This window comes from Triticum aestivum, chromosome 6B (genome assembly GCF_018294505.1).
Source record: "Triticum aestivum cultivar Chinese Spring chromosome 6B, IWGSC CS RefSeq v2.1, whole genome shotgun sequence".
Lineage (NCBI taxonomy): Eukaryota > Viridiplantae > Streptophyta > Magnoliopsida > Poales > Poaceae > Triticum > Triticum aestivum.
Window position 1 is genome coordinate 404,751,391 of NC_057810.1, and position 9,288 is coordinate 404,760,678.

Consider the following 9,288-nt stretch of genomic DNA (forward strand, 5'->3'; position numbering starts at 1 on the left):
TGTTTTGGATTGAAATATCTGGCGGCCCCAATTCCAGCCCTGCAAAATCTCTCTTCTCCACCGTCCCCTTCTGCGCCTAGATTGATCAAATCCCTAATTCGCCGCGAACCCAAGAAAATTTCAAATCGCCCCTCGTCTCGTCTCTTTCCCCACCTCTGTGCCAGACGACAACGACAAAGACGACGGTCGCGCTTCACCACCGCACCGGAGCTACCTCATCTACGCCCTCGACCACCGCGCCGGGTGGTCCACCGACAACGTCGGCCGCCGCAATCGACGTGCCTCATAGGCACCAACTTCCTCCGCATCAGGTGCTCATCACCGACGCCGTCTCCCATCTCACCGGGGCTACTTCACCGAGCACATCGTCGCACCTCCGCCCCCAAGGCCGTTGGGGCTTCACCAACGGTCTCGTCCACCGCATCACAGCGCTCCGTTGCCACTCAAGATCTGCATCTTTGCGTGGCCAGCCAATGCCAGCACATCACCCTCAACGGCTCTGAAGTGACCCGCACTCTAGCTAGGCGAGCATGCCCAAACATCGGCCCGAACTAGGTATCCACACATCACTCCCTTGTGCACTGTTCCGACGATGTTTGGATATCCTTTCACTGCTCTCTTAGCTTACACGCCTATGCAACTCTGACTTTAACTCTTATTTCTTCTGGAGATATCATCTGAAACAAGCAAATCCATTTTTTAGCAAAGCATGATGGCGCTACGGTACACATCCTGCACACCCGTATAACCTTGTTAGTATCTGTCCTCCAGTACAACATCAAGGTCGATTCCTCTTATTTGATCAACCATTCGCCATGTCAAAAATGCAGAGGGGGATGCAAGGAGCACAAGGCCTGCACATCCAAGCAAGTGGTAACATGGACTTTTACATGGAACATCCCAAGCGCAAGCAGAGCTGCAGTGAGCCTGTACAACGAGCTAGCGTAAGTCGTTGCATTTCATTTAATTCGTACTGGCATTCGTGTATGATTTGTGTGAAGTGGCGGATCCACGAATTCAAGCTACCAGGGGCGAACATTTAACTTAAAAAATACGAAGGCACTTGCACTCCGGAAATCAACATAACTTGAGAAATGTGAAGCTACATGCACTTTGAAAACTAGCTAATGATCCAAAGTAGTTCAGATTATAAACACTAAATGATGCAAGCACCAGAAAACACAAAATGCAACATGGTGTACAAGGACTACAAACATGGTCTGTACCTGCTTGAATTATTCGTTCTCTGGCTGAAAATATCAAAGTGTAATTGCACCTATAACCAGTGCGCAAACTGCATATCAATATATCTATCCGGCACAAGTATGCCAATAGTTTCAAACAACAGATTAGAAAAGTATTTATGCTATGTTGTCATGATACGGGGACTTTCTGGTAGATGGCCTCAACGTTTCCTCAAGCTATGAAAATGCACTATAATTTGCTTGTCATCAATGCCTGCAAATCTCTATCTCTCTCAACATAGAAGATCATCATTAGACACTAAATCCTTCAATGAGCTTGCAAAATGCTTGCATTAGATCCCTCATTAGACACTATATGTTCATCACCAGGAGCATGTAAAATGTTTGCATCAAATCCTTCATTAGCAGTCTGTTCATTAGACACTTCAGGCTCAAGAACAACATGAGCTTGTATGTTTGCACCGGAAACTTGATTAGATACATCAGATTCAGTCAGTTAAGTATTGATTGGGGGAGTTATAAAATAAGTAGAATTTGGTTTCATTTTCTCATAGATTCCCTACATACAAGCAGTTTTACAACACCGTCAGGTTTAACTATTGGCCAAAAATTGAAGAGTTGAATTAGATATAATCAGGGATGTGATGTAGCTGCTTGTTGCGTATGCTACTCTTGCAAGTTGCGACTGTCCGTTTGCGCAAGATCTATGCCATGCCCATGTTGTCGCCGCTGCCTCCCACGCAGGCTACACCCAGGGTTGGATCTTCATCTTCTTGTCCTTCTGTTCGCTTGAAGCCCGGCGACCGCCCTCCAACGAGGGCGCGAGGAAGTGCTGTGTTGGTCTGTCCAGCGGCGGCTAGGTTAGGAGTGAACCAGACTGGAGGCTGGAGTGAATGAATTGGGATTTTTCCTGCTGTCGATCGATATGGGAGGCACTCGTTCGGGCCTGCCTTGCACTTATGTTATTGGCCCATCCAAATTGAAACATTTTTCTTCATTTCTTACATTGCTTGCTCGTGCATCGGGATGAACAAAACTATCATGGGTCAACCTGGACGACTCAAACTAGGTGCACACTTTCCAGCCACCTGAGGCAGCCGCCCATTCCAGCCCCTATGGTGGCGTCGCCCCTTTTTGCGTGTATGATTGGGTAATGAAAAATATTCCAGTGGCACTTTTGATTTACCCACAGAATGGTTGAATTGCTTGTTTCTATGAACTGAGTTCGCCACTAATGTGAAGGATGCTAGTCTTTTCATCCTACTGTAGATTGCTTAGATCTCGATATGCCAAATGTAATCGCATGAAATATACAGTAAAAGCCAGTGTGATGTGTGTGGCTACAACTAGTCTGATTACACGTCCTCATATAACATATCAAGGACGCAGCATCTTACCAGATTAACCATTAGACTTACCAATGCAGTGTGGGAAGAAAGAAGTATTGGGACTACGTATCCAAGGAATTGATGCCATGGACTCCTTCGTACAACCTTGTAAGCGAAAAAGAAGTTGCAGTGTGCTTGTCCAAAGAACTAGCATAAGTTCAGTTACCTGCTTCTCGGAATTTTAGTTAGCCACTTATTGCAAAATTGTTTAATTACGTTGCTTGGCTTAATTTAGGTTGCTACTGATTACATAATGCCACAGCCTGTTAATCCTATTGTAGACTACGCCTATCTATGTGTTTGATACTTACTGTTAAGAATTACCTGTTTGCCTTAACTTAAATAGCTACTCCCTCCGTCCCATAATGTAAGACGTTTTTTGGCACTAGTGTAGTGCCAAAAAACGTCTTACATTATGGGACGGAGGAGTAGTTGTTTGTTTAACTGCTTTGCTGCTGCAACTGCAGGTCACAATGATGTTAATAACTACTTTTCATCATCTAATTGAAACTCTTTAATTCCTTGTTTGTTTAACTGGTTTGCTGTTATAACTCCCAGTTGAGATGTTTTGCTAACTTCAACTTTTCTGAATCCAATCGGAACTTTAGTGGCAAAACAGGTTAGCCCAAGATCAAAGAGCAAGGTCCCCATGGACGTTGCATCATCCCACAGCAGTGGCACCGGCCCAATCGTGCATTATGAATTGCCAACTGCTGATGCTCTAGAGGCTAAACTAGTGGTAGAAAGAGATTCTGCTTTTGAACTTAGAGATGAAGTTGACATGTTGAGGAAGCAAACAGCACAATCACAAGCAGTACTCAAGACAACCATTAAATATTTGGTGGATTTCAAAACGAAGCAAGCTGAGACTGACCACATTTATTAAGGTCCTGAAGGAAAAAAGGAAATTAAATTCCCACTTGGTAAATCATAGGTGAAATGTTCTTTCCATTGTTGAATAACCTTTGTGTTGTTTGTTCATGTAATCAATCAAACCATTTGTTTTAGAGATCATGTAATAATTGTTTTTTGTTTTTTGGTTTTTGGTTTGTAATTTTATTTGAGAACAAGTCTGTATTAGTTGATAAGCCTCGGAGACATTTCATTTGGATTGGTGTGGCAGACCTACAAATATGCCAATCGGGCTGAATGTGCATTCAGCAATAATAGTAGTATAGATGGACCATAAGTGGCACGCATCGGAAAGGGCCAAGATGCTGGCTAAAAAAAGGATGTTGTTGTAGCAAAAAAAAGTACAGCGGCCTGGCTTATGTATGTTAGTTGATATTATTGATCCATATACTCTATAAGTGTTTATATGTCTGTTACTTCTGTACATTCTTGGTTGATTGACTCGGTATTTGAATCTTGATACATCGCTTGTGTACATATCTAAATGGGAGTACACATTATGCTGCGTGTGACATTTGACTTGGACATGAAGTGTTCCAGATATTCGAATTCACCTTAAACTGGATTCTAGCTTCTGAATTTGAGTATCGGCATTTGTAAACCATATTCATATATGACAGTGGAATACATCTTTGTCGTCCTTTTGAAGATATATAAAAACACATAGAATGATTTATAAAGATTCATATAGGAATACAAAATGGACTCGAATTTAGTTGCCAGGGTAAACGTGGATGCTTATTCTCCCAAAATTCGAAAGAAGCAGCAAAATGTCCACTCCCACGTCGGCTGCCCGAAGCCAAGTGTTTGGGAGATGGAAATTACTGTCTACCCATTATACGGACAATCCATTGGCCCGATTTCCACTGCTCTAAATAGGGGTAGGTTAGTAACTTCAATTAGACATCACACGGCCGCCTCTGAGCCCATTCCGACACCGTGGGCGTCAAACATGGGCGGCAAAACACGTTTGATTCAAGATCGTCTGAAAGACCTCTGTTTCACCCTCCATTCCCCATTCATACACGGTGGGTGGCAAAACAAACTTGACTCGGCCGAAATCGATGTAGGCAAATATTTTCAATAGAGGCAGGTATGTAACTTCACTCAGACGTGACACAACCGCCCTACCTGTCAGCCACGTTCATACACCGTGGGAACCAACCATGGGAGCCAACCACCCTCTCCTCGCCCGAAATCGCTCTGGGCAAATATTGGCGAGATGCGAGATTACCGTTCTATCCCCAACCGATGAGACGTCCAAATTTTAAACGGGGGCTAAGTTCGTAACTTTCCCATACTTCAGATAGGCGCGTCCCAGAAACATGGTTCCCCGTACCTCTCCCTCCATTTTCCCATTCATACACCGTCGACGCTAGAACACCATCCCCACACCAGCCTCCGTCCGCCACCCCATCCATCGCCGCCATCCTCCACCACATCCATCGCCATCGTCCTTCACCATGCCGGAGTGCCTACCAAGACCGCGTCATCCACTGCTAGAGATGGACGTTTCTCATCCATGGCGATGGACCAATAGCCTTGCATCGCGTCCTCTCGCTTCATCGGCGCCGTCGTCCTCTTTGCCTGGGCCGCTCACACGACCTTCTCTTCCACCGCAACGGAACTTATTCCCCGATGCACCCGTCTACCATCGCAGATCTGCTTCAACGCCACCGACAGCCATCGCACCCCTGATGCCTACACGGCGCCGCAAGAGAGGTGGTACTTCATATCTCCTTAACTTTTTGATCTCAACCAGAAAATAGATCTTAACTTGGTTACTCTACTTTATTTTCAGCTCTTACAATTTAGTTCTTAGTTTGAAGCAAACAAAGGATGCTAAATATCATTTCTCCAGTTTTGCAGCTTCAAATCTGCCATGGCACAGTCATAATACAGTTTAATTGATCATGTTGGTTCCGTGGTGGTTTCTTTAATAGAAATCAAAGGGGAAACCCTCTTTTGCTAAAAAATATGCTTAGATTTCCCCCCTTTTATGATCACTATACGATCAGAATACGTGCTTTGTGTCATAATAACATTGCTCCACCCATCAAGCTAAACAAGCTTAGTTTTTCCAATACGAATCTGATATTATTAAAACAAAGTAGTTTAATTGGTCAGCTAAATGTTCCTAAATTAGTTTTGAAAAAGCATTTTCACCGCTCGGGTGTGTCTCTATAGGGTGCCCACGGTGGGCCGGCCCACCCTGGGATTTTGGGTCGTCACAGGCCCCGATTCCCCTCTGTTCTGCTGAGCGCTGCCGATCTCTACTTGCCCCCAGCCGCATGCCTCGCCGGCGACTTGTCGTCCCCGGACGACATGACTCTAGGAGGAGACGCCGGACTAACAGGAGGTCAGGAGCCGCTCGCCCAACAACGTCACCGCTGCCCGGGCGCGCCGCCTGCCTACCTTCCCAGTCCGTTCAGGGCTCAGGCGTGCAGCACCCACCAAGCCAACCCGATTTATCCTGAGATAAGTCCTCAACACTCAGCAGCCACTCCTGATCACCCATTTTCTAATCGATTCATTACTCATTAGGCAGGACTATCATTAGGGTTTGTTGTGTGCTCAATGCTACCTACACTTAATGGTTCAGATGTATTTCGGTAATCTTTAGTACCTCTAAAGTTCACAGGGTTTTCAAAATTCCGGCCCTCGGAACAGACACTAGTCATTTTGGATTGTTGGTCGTACTGACATTGACCCAGATTACTACTGCAAGCCAGGTTTGTTGACAATTTTACCTGTCTTTCTTACTCATTTTATATAATATCCAATTATTCACGTCGATTAGTATCAAACAATAAGTGCTAGACAAACTTCTTCATTCAGAATTTGGACGGTCTCTTACTGCAGTTACAATTTGTCAGACTTGTCCTAGTAAGCTCACAAGTAAATGATTGATTCACTACATCTATGCTTGCCTTGTCATATTTGTTGTCAATATTCTTTTAGGGTGGACCACCCTGTTTCTAAATACTGGAACCGTAGACATGAGTGAATAGTATTTCTCTATGTGATCTCCTCCATCATGGGTGGGCAACGAACACTGCATTGTATAGAAAGAAAGTGTCATTTCCGGCTTTTACATAGGTTTTGATCTTTTACATGGAATACAATCTGCCTACTTGCTTTGTGTCGCACTACCAACACTCCACCCTTGAAGCTAAACATTATGACACTCATAATTCCTTAGTTTATTTGTTCAAATACGAATTTCATATGATTCTAATGTTCCTACTTCAGTTTTGCAATGTGTGTCTGCCTGTTATAGAGACATAAGGGGTTTGTATTTCTGTGTGTGGTCCGGTCAGCACGGTTGGGGGTGAACTTTGCGTATGCAGGGATTTATAGGGAGACACTCTTCAAGTTGAATCCGCAATGCATTCCATAGATAATCTGACTACTTTTTATGTTTTCATTAATCTCAGATTCTGAACAGCATCATAATGATTATGAGCTTGCGCGCATGAAAAGAATAAAGCAGAACAATGCCACGGCTGTCAAACTTGGCATTAAGGGACTGAAATCAAGTCTGGATGCCATGCAATGCAAACACTCTCCACCTACAGATTCATGCTCAGAATATGATCCTAACAGTGATTCTGAGCTAGAGGGAGAGCTAAGTCACTGTCTCCCTAATGGAGGAGTCAGAGGAAGATGCCCTATCTTATTCACCCATCAAGGTGCTTGCTCTAACTTTCCAAAGTTACATTGGTCGCACATATCTTGCAACTGATGCTTTGCATTGCTTCTACTTTGTTGAACTACCATTAGCTTAGTTTACACATCGTGTATGTGAATACGCCCTGCCTATCCATTTTCAGTACATATTCCATCTGTCATCATACCATATTTATCCATTCAAATGTTGTTCTTGTTTATCAGACGTTCAAAAGAAAGAGGGCGATTGCTAATCATGGAGGAGCACAAGCAAAGTATTTGGAAAAGGTAGTGGCACCTGATAAATCAAATAGCCCATTAGGTATAGTTGCAATATCACCTGACGCACAAAACACCCCAACTCTAGCAAACTCTAGCTCTACTACACTGGCCATTTCTGAGGCCCCAACTCAGTAGACCCCAACTGCAGCAAACAGTATGATTATGCCAGTTGACATAGTGTGACGCCCGGATAATTAGGCTATAGTAATCACGTGTTAATGATGCCAAGCCATCAAAGTTACTGTCGTTAATCTCGCGTTAGTTCAGAACCGATCCAAATTCAAATTTGAAAGAAAGGCGAACAACAAAACTTTTGAAACATTAAAACCAAAATGTTTGGTTTGTGGCAAATAATCCTTACTAAATATTTGTGAAGGAACCACACTTTTATTATGTGTTTTAATGCACTAAAATGATTTAAATATTAGCAAACCTGATTATTTAAATGCCTTTACAGATTGATAAAATATCAAACCAAATTAATTGGGGTCTAGACTTTTGTGGCGGTGGACTAAATCGAAATGTTCAAATTAGATGCAAAGTATATATTTTTACAGAACCTAAAATAATAGGAAACAAAAATAAAACAGAAAAGAAAAGAGGAAAATAAAGAAAACATAAAAAAACAAAAAAAACAAAATCAAAAACAAAGGGGACACCCCCCGGCCAACTGGGCCAACAGGCCCAGCTAGCCACCCACGCGACCCAGCCGGCCCAACCCGGTGGTATAACCCCCCACGCACCTGAAACCCTAGCCCGATCCCTTCCCCACTTCCCCCCTCTCGGTCCACTCCCCCCACGACCTCCTCTGCCCTCGATCTGGATCGAGGAAAGCAGAGGCCCGACCACGCCACCGTCCCGGATCGCCGTCGTCGTTGCCTTCTCGCCGCCCCCGACGTCGGCGCCGCTCCCCCCCTGTCGCCCGCCTCGCTGGACGCCCCTCGCCGCCCCCGACAAACCCAACATATATTGCAGCAAAGAAGGCAAAACATCTTGAAGATAGCGAGACAACCCCAAAGTCAGACATGCAGTGTTCAAGTTACTTGAGACTAGCAGTCAGACAAGCTCACAGAATTCGTTGTCTAAATCAGTTCAACTTCTTCAGTCCCAAGTTCTAGGAGAAAGGCATTCTGCAACTCAACATCGACTTGAAGTCCTATCTCTAAGAAAGATTGCGGAGAACACCAATGAGAACCTCGTGCTAAACAGCTACACCTGGAAGCTATGACCGACATGCTAGGACGGTCTCACAGCCTTGCTCAGGAGCTTGCGCAGCAGTTCCCTCGCAAGGCTAACCTTTCTTGAACTGTCTTGGAAGTGGTCTCGGTTCAGTATTATTTTGTTACACTGCAATGGTGCCCAGTTTTTGTAATTTGCTTCTTCGTTGCGCTTTATGATCACTGGTGGCGTACTTCGATGCCCAGTGGATGTAATATACCTTAAATCATTTATTGTATAGTGTAGGTTTATTCTTAGTTACTATGCTGTAATTTCTTTATTGTATAGAGTAGGTTTGTTCTTAATTCCTACTAGTTACTGCCATCATTCGCCCTCTGGAAAAAAATCAGATGTAGTCGACCGGGCCGAAACATTCGACTCTAACGGGCCTGGTTTTTAGCGGGCCACAATTGGGCCAACCTGCGTCTTTCTTGGGCCCGAATGATTGGGGCCTTCACACATTGTGCCAGGCCCACAACTTACACCGGCCTATATTTTAGTTGGGCCTTTTGTCGACCCAGCGCAGAGTTTGGCCTAGGTAGCGTTGGGCCATTAACAGGCTGAATATTGTACTGGCCTGTTACGGGCCAGATGAAACCACAGGCCTTTAGCAG